This window comes from Petromyzon marinus, chromosome 14, assembly GCF_048934315.1.
Source record: "Petromyzon marinus isolate PM22_M1 ecotype Great Lakes invasive population chromosome 14, UKy_Petmar_22M1.pri1.0, whole genome shotgun sequence".
NCBI lineage: Eukaryota > Metazoa > Chordata > Hyperoartia > Petromyzontiformes > Petromyzontidae > Petromyzon > Petromyzon marinus.
This window is the reverse complement of record NC_133680.1, coordinates 2138814-2152891: the sequence shown is the minus strand read 5'-3', so window position 1 is coordinate 2152891 and position 14078 is coordinate 2138814. Positions and strand designations below refer to the sequence as shown.

The 14078-nt window shown below is 51.7% G+C and overlaps 1 protein-coding gene across 2 annotated transcripts in view; it reads right to left on the bottom strand.

Moving 5' to 3' along the window:
• Positions 1–6618, bottom strand: part of KLHDC8B (kelch domain containing 8B) — a 76686-nt gene extending 70068 nt beyond the window's left edge. For both annotated transcript variants that reach the window (XM_032954390.2, XM_032954391.2), the window contains exon 1: positions 6345–6618. The gene's annotated coding sequence lies outside the window, so the exon portion shown is untranslated. The remainder of the gene's footprint in view (positions 1–6344) is intronic.
• Positions 6619–14078: the final 7460 nt, after the last annotated feature.

Genomic DNA, 14078 nt, shown 5'->3' with positions numbered 1-14078 from the left:
ATCGTGACGGAGCCACTGGTTGACGCAAATTATAATGATGTGCTACGAGAGATAGGAAGCTGAAATTTGGGACAATTAAAATCGGGTATACGCTTATAACCACATAAATGCAAAACTCGCGATGTTTAAATTTGGGTCACCCAAGTGTACAACTGGGTATTACAGCTCGCGCATGCAGACGTTCCTGATTGAGCAACTCATGTCATTTGTAGTGGTCTTCCAGAAGACATAGTGAGCTGAAATATGGGACAGTTATGGTCGACACAGAGGCGTTGTCTTTCTGTGTGCCTATGCGTGTCTCTCTCTGTTTGTCTCTGTGTGAGTCTCTCTCTGCGTGTGTGTCTGTCTGTGTGTCTATGTTTTGTCTCTCTCTCAAATTTAGGAATCTTTGGAGGAACGTAATCAACCAGGTGGGGTTTTGACTGTTGTGTTGGCCGACTCTCTGTGTTGTATTGCATTATATTTCCAAGTTTACTGGGTTTGTTTTCTCATTCATTTGTACCTAATGATGGTTGCTTGTGTTCCAATCGAAACGTCGTATTCTATTCTTATTTCATTTATTTCTCCGTAACTTTACCGAAAGAACCAAAGAATAGTTATGGTCAAGTTTGTGCTTTTAACCAGAAATATACGAAACCCAAAATAGTTTCATTCGGATGCCGCAATATTACCGCTAAGTATGGCATTTACTGCCTCGTGAACACCGTGACTGGGCGACTGACGTCAATTCTAATGACGCTCGGGAAGCGACAGGGAGATGAAAGGTGTGGCTTCGTCTGGGTTGGAGCGGTGGCGCAGTGGTTGACGCATCGCGTTATGAACCTGGCGATCCGAATTAAATTCCCGGCCACGGCTAACATCAATGACGAGTGAGATATCTGAACAGGTCATGAGCCTTGTCTACACAAATTCGTTCTGAAACATAATTTACAAAACGTCCGTTGACGGAACGTGTTCCCCATGCTGATGGGACGAAATGATCTGCCTTTCTTAACTCTGTTCCTATTTTATTACTTTTGTCGAGTTGACTGTTGGGAATAGTTCCGTGCAATTAATTACAAAAATAACCGTGTAAGAAGTTAAGGAGAGCCTAAGGACTTAGATATTCTCTTACAGCCTGTATTGTAAAAGCACGGTGCACGGAGGAGTCGTGGCGCAGTGGTTAGCGCACAATATGAACCCATAAAAGCGGATTGTTCGATTCTCGGCCACGGCTAACATCAGTGGCAAGTGTTATCTCAACCCATCCTGGAGCTCGATCGTTCGCCAACCCCTCACTGACAAGCGTAGTGAAGTATAGTCAACCAACCCCAATTATCAACCCAGCGTGCCGAGGTCTTCATCCAGCAGTGGATTAGCAAAGGTTGGTAAAATATTAATTTATTCCACAATCAAGTTATGTGCTTATAGAGTGGGCTGAAGGAGAAACTATTTGGCGCGTTTTGTTTACGTGACAAACCTTACCGGCTGTGTCGAGTGGTGGAGGGTTACGACACATTTATACTGACGCGATCTCACCAAAAACCTTTATTATGAATATGTGATTATAATTAATCATACAAAGCAAATTGTTTGCATTGTGGCTCCCAGCATTACAGCTTGGAGACAGATTGGTTTCACTCGTGGTGCCGAGTCGGACGAAGGTGCTGCATTGCTCCAAGTCTCGTGCTGAACACTTACGCATACACGAGTCCCACCATCAGTGAACCAAGTTGTTTTCCTTCCGTGGAGTGTGACGCTAACGCCGATAGAAGTCTGTAAAACCCCCTCTCTCGGCTACTAGTACTCGTAGCATAGGACTGCTATCGCATGTTAACTAGGCGATAGCCTCTATTGCAGTTTAAGATTGTGATGGGGTGGTGATATCACAATGTGATGCAGTAGCGGTGCAGTGCTTAGCGCACTGCAGTATGCTTAGCTCCGAAGGCTGGGTCATTGGACAAAAACGTCATCCGATATCATACGTTAATTTGCTATGAAGAAGGGCCATTGCACGAAACGTCGCACGTTATTTATATTGTTTTTACTTCAGGTGCTTGTGCACCACTGCCAACGCAGCAACATCAGCAGCATGATCATCAGTAGCATGGCCAGACAGTGTCGTTCTATGTTACATCGCTGTGACGTTCCAGACAATGCTCCAGAGTCTGGCTGTGGTTGTTTGTCTCGAACGCCGCTGTCAACGCAGGCGCTTTAATATTTAATCCGCCTTGTGACAAGACGGGGAAAATGCATTTGCGTAACAGGTGATTTATCACGGACACACACACTACACAAACGGGTAATCATCATCTTATGTCAAAGTTAAACCCACGGCAAGACAAAGATCTCCCGTGTAGCCTTTCACAGACTGTAGGGGCAAGTGCTGTTAGCGAGCACCCTTATGAAGGCCGGAACGGTACACGAGGGGGTGGGTGGCTAGCACCTCACCCGACCGCCTTTGTCTCCCGAGTGGCGATGTTTACACACCGCACCAGGTACTCATTTTGAGGCTAAGTCGACCTAGGGGAGGCCCAGGACCGGTTCAGATAATCGTCACTCATGTTGGCCGTGAGTGGGAATCTAACTGGAGTCGCCGAGTTCGTAGCGCAGCGCTCTAACCGCTTCCCACAGCAAGACACTCATACAGACACTCGAAGACAAAGACACAGCCGCCGTCTTGCCACGATATCATCATCAATCATCAGCAGCGGTGGTGAAGTATGGTTAAACAGTCCTCATGACTGTTGCGCAACGCACGGGGACATCTTGATAGAGCAGTGGGATTGACAACTCGGCTGTAAAATGACTTTAAGTGATTATTGTTGACACGTGAACGAGTGTTGCGTTAGAAGACTTCAAACATTTAACTCAATAACAAATTCATTATTGCATCATCATCATCATCATCGGCCATGGTCAATCCACAGCTGGATAGTGAATCCTCGAGCGCACCGCCATATCTCACGATCGAGCGATGTAACAACAATCCACCCAAACGCCTGCATCGGAGCGGATTCCATCGCTCCATCTCCGCGGTCGACGAACCATCCAGACACACGTGCTCTCCCTAGTCCTGCCCCAGCCTACTTTGCTTCACAATTCGAATTATCCGTCGTGGGGTAATCGTGGCTATATTCAGACCTCAGCACCGTGCCTCCGGGTTGGCACGGTTGGCTACGTACGGTACGAAAGAAGTTCAACACACACACATAAACGAAACACGTTTAAGTCCATGCGCCTACATTCGCTTTCCAGGCCGGTGTCTATCCAGCGACACGTGCCTCGTCAAAAGGGAGCTCCGGACCGATTTGAGCCTTCCTGGATCTCATCAGCGGAGTCAGCCTTGTGGAACAAATGCTGCCAGATGTTATTGACAAGGGCACTCCGTCTACATTACAGGGCCCTGATTAAGGAGCATAAACCATCACGCAAACTCCGATCATCCTCACGGCAGCTTTGGCTGGCCATCGAACAAAGACGGTGACTGCATCGCGCGCGTTCAGATGCGCTTCTGCGGCCGTCTGGAACGCTCTTCCGTCCGATTTTAGGAATCCACCGGTGCTATGCACTTTAAAATCGAAATTGAAAACGTACTTATTTAGCACTGCTTTTCTGTGTTTAGGTTGTTGTCTTTCCCCCGCGCACCTCCGATTTGCACGGTTGGCGACGCACGGTGCGAAAGAAGTCCAACGTACGTACGTACAGTGAGAAAGCAAGACACGATGCTGTGCACAAAAGCCTACGATGCACGTCGTGTCTCGCCTCCACCGTGGTGGTGGTGGACGCGGCGCGGGCGCCTCTGCGCATAATCGCGGGCACGACCCTCGCGTCCTTCTGGAAATATTTTTTTTTTTGAACGCGACTCCTCTCTCTGTCAGCCCCCGAGCAACAGTGCAATGGTGCTAGCCCATTGGAGGGCCCTCATCAAAAATTAATTGCCTCCTCCTCCTCATTCTATCTCTTCCACCATTTCAAAAGCTAGCGAGATGACTATATATATAGACAAGAGCTAGAGACGTAGTGTGTGAGATAAGATGAATGTAAGAATAAAAATGACGTCAAGCTTGTAACGCGCCGCCGGCACAGAGGAGTCGCTCGCTCTCGGGGGGGAGGGGGGGGGGACGACTCCGAAGCGCGAGGAGAAGCCACGAACCGCGGATCCGGCTCTATAAACAATTAGCCCAAGCGCTGCGGTCCTCTCTCTCTCTCTATGTGAAGGCGATATCGGCCAATTGATGAGTGTTTATGCGAGAGATGAAACCGGAGCATCCGGAGAGGGGGCAACACTCGATCCCATGCAGGCGGAGCACGTGGAGTCCACGTGTTCTGTGCCGCCCTCTCCCGCCACACCGCGCTGCTCCGGTTGCTCATCGACGCCCTACGGGGATGGAGATTTCGCAACGTTTGTGCGATCCACCAACCCTTGCCTCTGCAGTGCAGGATTAGTCGACTGAGCTGAGAGGTGTCGTGAGATGAGAGAAGAAGTAAGATGCGGACAGGGTGGAGATGAGAGAGATTAAACGATATTTAACGTCAATTAGATCGGTATGTCTCTATTGGAATTTGAATAGGAGCTGATATACGGTGCGCCCCCTATTTGTGCAAAATTAATTCGGCTTCCCCTTGAGCTACTTGGGACCCGCGTTGTTCGTTCGTGGCTTCTTGCCGACACTGCTCAAGCAGTTAACAGGGAGAGACGAAATTTGGATTCTAAACCAGCGGGTCTGATTAAAGCGTTCCGCATGGCTTATCCCCTGCATCTTATCTTCAGAGGTACTGGGGGGTTGCGTGGGGATTGAATGCGCATGTTATTTATTGTTGCTGCTGCTACTGCTGCTGCTAATTACTACACAAATCGTTGTGTTTTTAATTTACTGCGTCCATTTATAGCACCGCTTCTGCTGCGAATTGCTGCACGGTTGGATAATTTTCATCTCTCTCTACTGTGAAGAAGGGTCATGGCTCGAAACATCACCTGTTATATTTATTTGTCCACACTTTAACTGTGCAATGGAAGGATTGTGTGGAGGTTGTGTTGTCTGTGCTTGTGCACCCACTGCCGGCGCAGTGGCATCACGAAAACAATATATATGCGTCGGTTTACTGCACTCAAGATCCCATCATCGCTGCTAATTGCTGCACATTAGTGATAATTTTCTGAGATTAATTTGCCAAATTTCGTCAAATCTAGACGGACAAAAATATTTTCCCACAAATAGCAAACGGCGTGCAACTTCAAAGGGCCCACATTTTAGTGGATGCTGCTGTTGTTGCTGATACGTGCAGTGCTATTTTGCCAGCAACATCCGGTGATCTATCGGCATTGTTTTAACAAGCCTGCTGATGATCGCCAGAAGGTCTAAATCGGCACAACGTGCACTTGCTTAAACACTTCCCGCCTGCTAACATTGGCCTGGCAAAAATAAAAAAGCTGATGCACTGTGCTCATTACGCGTGTGTTCCCGAGTGGGATTGGCACAATGGATATCATCATCAGCAGCAACATTGGGTTCGGGGCACACAGTAGGGAATCTAGCACACATACACACACATACACACACACATACACACACGAAACACACACATACACACACGATACACACACATACACACACACATACACACACGATACACACACATACACACGATACACACACATACACACACGATACGCACACGATACACACACGATACGCACACGATACACACACATACACACACGATACACACACGATACACACACACACATACACACACGATACACACACATACACACACGATACGCACACATACACACGATACGCACACATACACACGATACACACACATACACACACATACACACACACATACACACGATACACACACATACACACACACATACATACACACACACGATACGCACACGAGTTGCTCGGTGCCGCTTGGCAGAAGATATTCGCTAGAGAAGCGCGGTGCCGCGGGAACGATCCACAATCAGCAACACCGTGCAGTGGCAGGCTGCCGCCGCCGTTGTATCATTCACTCTGATGTTGCGTTCGGGTTGCTCCCCCGTGTTGCTCACAGCACGACGGGCTTCTTCGAGGAACTGAAGAGGCTCCCAGGGCTTCCGGCGAAACATCGGAAACGCAGTTGCCGAATGATGCGCGGCGGTACAACCCCCAAAAAAAACCCCACACACGCACACTAGATAGCTATCATCAACATCATTATCCCCACACTTCACAACCGCTACTGCAACGTATCAAGTGTGGCCATTATAATCAGTGCGTACGAGCACAATACATATTGCGCGTGTAACTTATAATAGTATCATCATCATCATCATCTTTAAACTCAGGCACACTGACATCTGCACGTACCTGGACCGTCGACAACGATTGCAGCAATTCGATCCGAGGGTCCATGAAGCACCCGCCCAGCAGGTGACTATTTGTTTTTAGTGTTTTATTTTATTACAGTTGTTGCTGCTCTTCTTGTTGTTGTTGCTGCTGCTGCTGGTGGTGCTGGTGGTGGTGTCGTTGTTGTCCCGAATTCATGATCCAATGAGCGGCGCGCTCAGCGAGGCGCGCGGAGTGCGACCGAGGGTCTTGGCGACTGTTGAGAGCGCGCGCGCGCGCGCGTGGTGTTGGTGGTGGGGGTGGGTGGTGGTGGGGGTGGGGGTGGTGGTGGGTGGTGGTGGTGGGTGGTGGTGGGTGGTGGTGGGGTTGGTGGTGGGTGGTGGTGGTGGGTGGTGGTGGGTGGTGGTGGGGTTGGTGGTGGGTGGTGGTGGGGTTGGTGGTGGGTGGTGGTGGGTGGTGGTGGGTGGTGGTGGGGGTGATGGTGGGTGGTGGTGGGTGGTGGTGGGTGGTGGTGGGTGGTGGTGGGGGTGATGGTGGGTGGTGGTGGGTGGTGGTGGGGGTGGTGGTGGGTGGTGGGTGGTGGTGGGTGGTGGTGGGGGTGATGGTGGGTGGTGGTGGGTGGTGGTGGGGTTGGTGGTGGGTGGTGGTGGGTGGTGGTGGGGGTGGTGGTGGTGGGTGGTGGTGGGTGGTGGGTGGTGGTGGGGGTGATGGTGGGTGGTGGTGGGGTTGGTGGTGGGTGGTGGTGGGTGGTGGGTGGTGGTGGGGGTGGTGGTGGGTGGTGGGTGGTGGTGGGTGGTGGTGGGGGTGATGGTGGGTGGTGGTGGGTGGTGGTGCTCTCTCCGCGAGTCCGTGATGAGTGGGCGCTCCCTTCTATCTGCGTGCGGTTGCGCACACGTCACGATGTCGAGGAGAGACGCGGGCAACACCCGGCAGGTCTGTCTGCCGACGTCACTGATGATCATCAAAGCTGCCCGCACCCCCCCCGTCACGCATCACACTCCTTGTGCGGGCACCACCTCTCATCACTCGCAGAGGCATCAGTACAAGCGGAGTTATCGGTCGTGATGTTATTGTTATACCGGCATCGCCACCAGCAAGCGATCATCACCACCACCAGTTGCACATCATCATCAGTGCAAGCGCCACCAGCATCACCGTCGTCATCATCAGGAGTGAAATTATTGTTCGCAGCACCACAAAAAAACTACAATCACGATCATCATCGCCAGCACCGGCATCACAATAAGCATCATCAGACGTAATATTATAGTGACACGCAATCAGTAGCTCGCCACAGTGACCGGCGTCACCAGGGCCACTACCATCGTCATCACCACCATCATCATCACCACCACTACAATCATCACTACCAATACCATCGTCATCACAACTACCATCATCACCACCACCAATACCATCGTCATCACCATCACTACCATCGTCATCACCCCCACTACCATCGTCATCACCACCACTACCATCGTCATCACCACCAACAATACCATCGTCACCACCACCACCACTACCATCATCATCACCACCACTACCATCGTCATCACCACCACTACCGTCGTCATCACCACCACCACCATCGTCATCACCACCACTACCATCATCATCACCACCAATACCATCGTCATCACCATCACTACCATCGTCATCACCCCCACTACCATCATCACCACCACTACCATCATCACCACCACTACCATCGTCATCACCACCACTACCATCGTCATCACCATCACTACCACATCGTCATCACCAAAAATACCATCGTCATCACCACCACTACCATCATCATCACCACCACTACCTTCGTCATCACCACCACTACCATCATCACCACCACCACTACCATCGTCATCACCACCACTACCATCATCACCACCACAACTACCATCATCACCAACAATACCATCGTCATCACCACCACTACCATCGTCATCACCACCACTACCATCATCACCACCACCACTACCGTCGTCATCACCACCACTACCATCGTCATCACCACCACCACTACCATCATCATCACTACCATCATCATCACCAGGGCCACGACCATCATCATCATCACCACCACCAGCAACGTAGTCATTACAAGCAAGCACTGTCATCATCATCATCACCACCACTACCATCGTCACCACCACAACCACCAGCATTATCATTATGATCGCCATCCAGTCTTTATCCACTGCTAGCTGGACACCTGGTCGCGGAGGTTCTGCATCTGTGATCCGCGTCGCTCCGTCTCTACATTGGCCGTGGAGCCGCACTGAAAGATGCCGGGTCGTCTACATGGAGCGCAGCTGCACACGAATCTGGGGAAATTTGGTTGCACCGGCCACAACATCACAATTTGCAAGTTACGACTCAAATTACGCGTGTAATGATGATTATAATAACAATAATGCATCGTCCCTTGAGGAGACTGAACCCATCCCCGTGATCATTCGAGACACTGCGAATATAAATGTGAGGAATGGTACTCCTCCGTTGTAGAAGTGTAATCTATTGTCTAACCGCCCGTGTGTGCACTGAGACTACTGCGATATGCCGTATTATATGACAGAATTGAATTACTGCACTGTGGGATGGGGGGGGGGCACAGTGGTTAACGCGCTGCGCTATGAACCCGGTGGCTCCGAGTTCGATTCCCGGCCACGGCTAACATCAGTAGCGAGTGATGTCATAGCCGCCCATATTCCCCCCCCCCCGCCCCTAAACGAACCCGCACTGATCAACGTCATGAAGTCAAAAACAAATTCCACTTGCCGACAGCAGTGGGCTGACGGAGGGGCTACACGCATTCTTTTCGTGAGTGTCCGCGTGTGTGAGTCTCGTCACAGTGACCTTGCAATCCGCAGGGCGCCAGTTCGATTGTTAATCTCCAGGCGCGGCAGGCGAAACAACGGACGAGTTCATGAAATCCCACATCACAGACAGTCGACAGATAACAGATCGATATGTGTGACCACCGCAGTCAGTCGATCCGCTGCCCCAGCTCTTCCACGACATGTCCAGTTGGGGAAGAGGAGGCCAAGTGCCTTCGAGGGGGCTCTCCAGAATTTCCTCGAGCGGAGGCCCTTCCGCTGACAGGTCGTGCAATCAAGCACTTGCCAGCGGCTGCGCCTTTGACCTTTGACATGCGTAGTAGTAATCACAATAACGCGAGGATATCGTTGACACGGATAGCCGGTCGTCATTATGTGATACGATGCATGCACCTTGTTCAAAGCAGCGTATCGCAAAACGTCGTCGTAAGTCACATAGTGTGACGATGTTCATTGTGTGGGTTGCCAGCACCTCGTCCGGCCGTCTTTGTCTGCCAAATGCTGGTGTTTACACAGGGAACCGGGTGCTCATTTGAGGCTGAGTCGACCTAGGGGGTGCCCAGAACCGGTTAAAATATTCTGGACCCCCCCCCCCATGGACCCTTATTTCCGCCTATTTTGGGTGCTCCGGTGGCGAGATGTTAACTACCTCGCCCGGTATGCAGGAGGTCGTGGATTCGATCCCGACCCTAACGCCTGCTGTATATTTGGAGTTTGCATGTCTCTCTGTCCGTGGTCGCGTGGATATTTGTCCGGGTTCTCCCCTTCACATTTAGAAACATGCGTTTAGAGTATTTGGTTGCTATAAATGTCCACATAATAAGCCATTTCGTTGAGCTATCACTTGTGGCCAGGTCGCTTCTGAAAAAGAGCTATGTAGCTCAGCGGGCCTTACCTGGCAACGTAAACGTAAAAAACAACGTGTGTGTGTGTCTGTTCCATCCACCAGTGGATGTATACAGTGTCTATATAAAGGCCCCTTTGTTTAAAACGTGTTTTTAACATTGTACATCACCCACCGTTCTCCCACCTGCGCTGTCCTAAGAGCAGCGCGAGTCGCACAATAGCCAACAAATGCGCGGCTCAACGACTAAATAATTCAGCGTTAGTCTGATCAAAAGTGATGGCTCATTCGCTGCGCGTTTGTACGCTGATCTGCATTTACACGGACGCCTGACCGATGTGCCCGGCCCTGTCCTCTCTCTCTCTCTAGGAAGCTACGGTGCGCCTGAGCCCTGGAATCGTGCTTTGGATGGGAGACCACCAACACGGCGGAAGGCAGGGCAAGCATTTGACACGTGCAAGGGAATGCTGCGCGATGTACTGCTCCACGAGGGCTTCCCCCCACCCCCCATCCCACGTCTCTGCAGGTCGTGGAGGTCATATGATCACGCGTCACAATGTTGGCAATTGCCGGTTGGTGAAGGCGCTGAGCAAAAGACGCGGGAGCCTAGAAGTGCAGTACAACGGTGGACACTGCCCTCTGATGCCCGCAACGTAACTCTGCAGCCTACAACAACCGACTACGCGTGGTGGTCACCCATTCGAGCACTGTTCAGGCTCAGCAGACTGGGCCACGTGGTCTACAGCAGTGCAGCGAACATTCCTTTGTTGTACCGTACGTCTATGCGCCCACGTCTATGCTCCGTTCGCTCTTGCCAAACCCGCACTGATCAGCAATGGGGGAAGTATGGTTAGATAAGGAGGCGCTCATCCAGCAGTGGATTGTGCACGATTGTGCATGGGACATTTCGAGGTGGGTCATGCACTGTGATGTGCGACTCGCACCTCGACGTGCACACCACGAGGCCACGCACACGGGTTCGCAACCCCACTTGTCGTACTGCCCTGACCCTATCGCAGCACGTTTCACAGATATTTGCGTGGTCCACCAACCCTTGCGTGGCTGCGCCTCGGTCGCCAATTTAACGTCCGCATGTTGAACTTATTTCCCACCGTACCTCGCCAGCCGTGCTAATCGGGTGAGCAATTGACATCGCGTCGAGTACGGGGGGTCTGGGTGAGTTTATCCGAGCGGACGTGGCCGTACTAACACGCGTCCCGTGCGTTTAGCGCCCCTTGCAGGCGCTTGCAGCCCTAATAATGCATTCGTAACGCGAGTCGAGTGGGCGCGGTGTAGGCACGGCTTGGGTGCGGTTTGGGCACGGTTTGGTGGTCGGCGGTGGAGGTTAACGGCGGAGCGGGCAGCCGAACGGAGGGAACACGTCCGAGAGGACCTCCGCCACGGAGATGAAGCTCATGATGGTAGGAGATGTTCACGTATCGCCACACGTGGGGCAGCCTCCCCAGAATGCGCTTCTTTCATCTACCCAGGTCATCACGAGCCGTACCGCGATGATCGCTACGAGAATTTGAACTCTCTACTCGCTCTGCTGTCATCGACGGCGATGACGACAGCAGCAATAGCTATCGAGTGCGCAGGCGGTGCAACTGCGCCGGGACCCACGGGTCGGGGCGGGGGGGGGGGGCTATGCTGGCACCTGGCAACAAAAAGGGGTCGTTGGGGGGGGGCGAAATTGAACAGGCGGATGAGTCCACTGAGCTATTTAGCTCTTCTTCGGAAGCGACCTGGCTATCACAAATGATAGTGGCTTAATCATTTGGAAATGTGTAGCAGCCAAATACTCGAAACGCATGTTTTTAAATGTGGAAAACCCGGAGGAAAATCCACGCGACCGCGGAGAGGGACACCACAAACTCCAAATATACAGGAATCGTCATGGTCGGGAATGAACCCACGACCTCCTGCATACCAGGCGAGGTAGTTAACATCTCCTAGCCACCGTGGCGTGGAGTGGTGCTTCGCCATTAAGCGCCCTGATTTTGTCTGATGAATGATCTTCGAATCAGGGCCACGTTTGAATCGGTAGAGCGTCACATTAAGTCCACTATCTAATTGAGCTAAATTGAGCGATTACACTTACATAACGTCTTTCAGGTGCGGTCGAATGTCGAGTTATGCATTGTGTCGTGTCCTGGTGTTGGTAACTGCGCCAATTGATATGTTTATTGATATTGAGAAATCAATGTCTCTTCCCACTGACCTGCAGCATGAACATGATACTGCGTTGATTTATAATCCACTAAATTAGATCAATCATAATCAGCAGCAGCAATGACCAATCCTCTGTTGCAATCATGCAGGCTGTAGAATTGGGAATCGTTTGCGCCAAGGAACGGATCGCGTTCGAGTGGAAGTCCACCGGGAGACGGCGCGATGGAGTCATCTCGTGTGCAGCAGTTGCTGGGTGGGATTATTATATCGCTGGATCGTGAGAGATAGCGACGGATTGAAGAGGCCTTCATCCAGGAGTGAATTGACCATGGCTGAGGAGGAGGAGGATGATTTTTCTTAAATGGTAGGAACATTAATTTGCAAAATGTCCGTTGACCGAACGTGTTCCCCAAGACAATCGCACGGGAGGTATTCTACGTTTCTAAACTGTATTATTTATTGCATCGAGTCCAATGTCACATGCTCTTGCAGTCTGTATTGTAGGGAGGAGGGGTGGCGCAGTGGTTAGCGCACATTGCGATGAACCCAGCAAAGCGGAGTTCGATTCCCGGTCACGACTTAAAATCAGTGGGGAGGAACTACGTCGACCCGCCATGGACATCCCCCTGACCGGCGCGGTGAAGTATGGGCATTCGACCAGCACGGCCGAGACGATGTTGGGGAGGCCTTCATCCAGCAGTGGGTCGACCAAAAGGGCAGTGACATGGCCTAGCGGCAAGTCCGTAGAGGTTCACGGTTCGAGTCCAGCGGCCGCCCTGATGAATACTGCCGGTGCACTAAACCACACGCTTCACAGTGGCCGTCAATCGCAAGAATTAAGGGCCATCGTGCGGCGGGCGTCATGGTCCGGTCGATTGTTCAATTGGGATTATACTCCCAGCACACAGCAGCAATCAACGCCCCGTACTGACAGACTGATGCCACCCAAGGTCGCTATTGCAGACGAGACTCAATCCCGGTTTGGTCGAATGTTCACCTCGGGGTACAACAAACTAAAGAGACAAAAGTGTTTTACTGGAATGTGTAGGTTCCAGCAGCAGCTGCAGCAGCATGGCGAACATTGTCCACTAGAGGGCCTTAGATTACCACGCGTGCTGCCCCTCGACACTGCACCGACCACCACTCCCACATCAATCCAGGCGATTGTTGTCATTCCGATGACGTACGCGTGTTGGCAAGCGCTCGTTGGGACGCGTTACGGAACCCACGCATATGGCATCACTTTTCGAGCTCGTTTTATAGGTGGAACTATGGAGAATAAGATCAATAATGACGAGATAACCCGACACGCATCTCAAAGATCCTGTCAGGCAATTCCTGGAACCCGCTTGGGGCACTGCCATCTGCCGGTCTCTCACCTCGCAACCCGGCAGATTTTGGAAGTCCAGACAAATTATAGGCGATTAAAAGGCGGTGGTCCAGCGCTTTGCAGGCAGCAGCGGGGGTTGGTGGATCACACACAGATCCGGTGTAAAAAAAACTCCCATCCCTTGAGCGTCGAGGTGTCGTACCGTGGCTCGCAAGGAGATGGCGCTACGGCGAGAGTGGACTCCACGTGTTCCCTCCACACGTCTGGATCGACTTGCCGCCTCCCTCGCACGCGTGGGATTCCTCCCACGTGTAAACCATCATCCATTGGCCGATAACACCGTCACATATCAAGGACCGCGGAGCTTGGGAAGGGCTGGATTTGGCGCCGGCTGATCTCGCCGAGGTGGCGAGGAGATGTTATTTCCCTCGCCTGGTGTGCAGGAGGTCGTGGTTTTGATCCCGACACTGACGCCTGCTGCTGCTGTATATTTGGAGGTCGTATGTTCTCTCCGTGGTCGCGTAGGTTTTTCTCTGGGGCCGTCGGGGTATTCCCTCCACATTTATAAT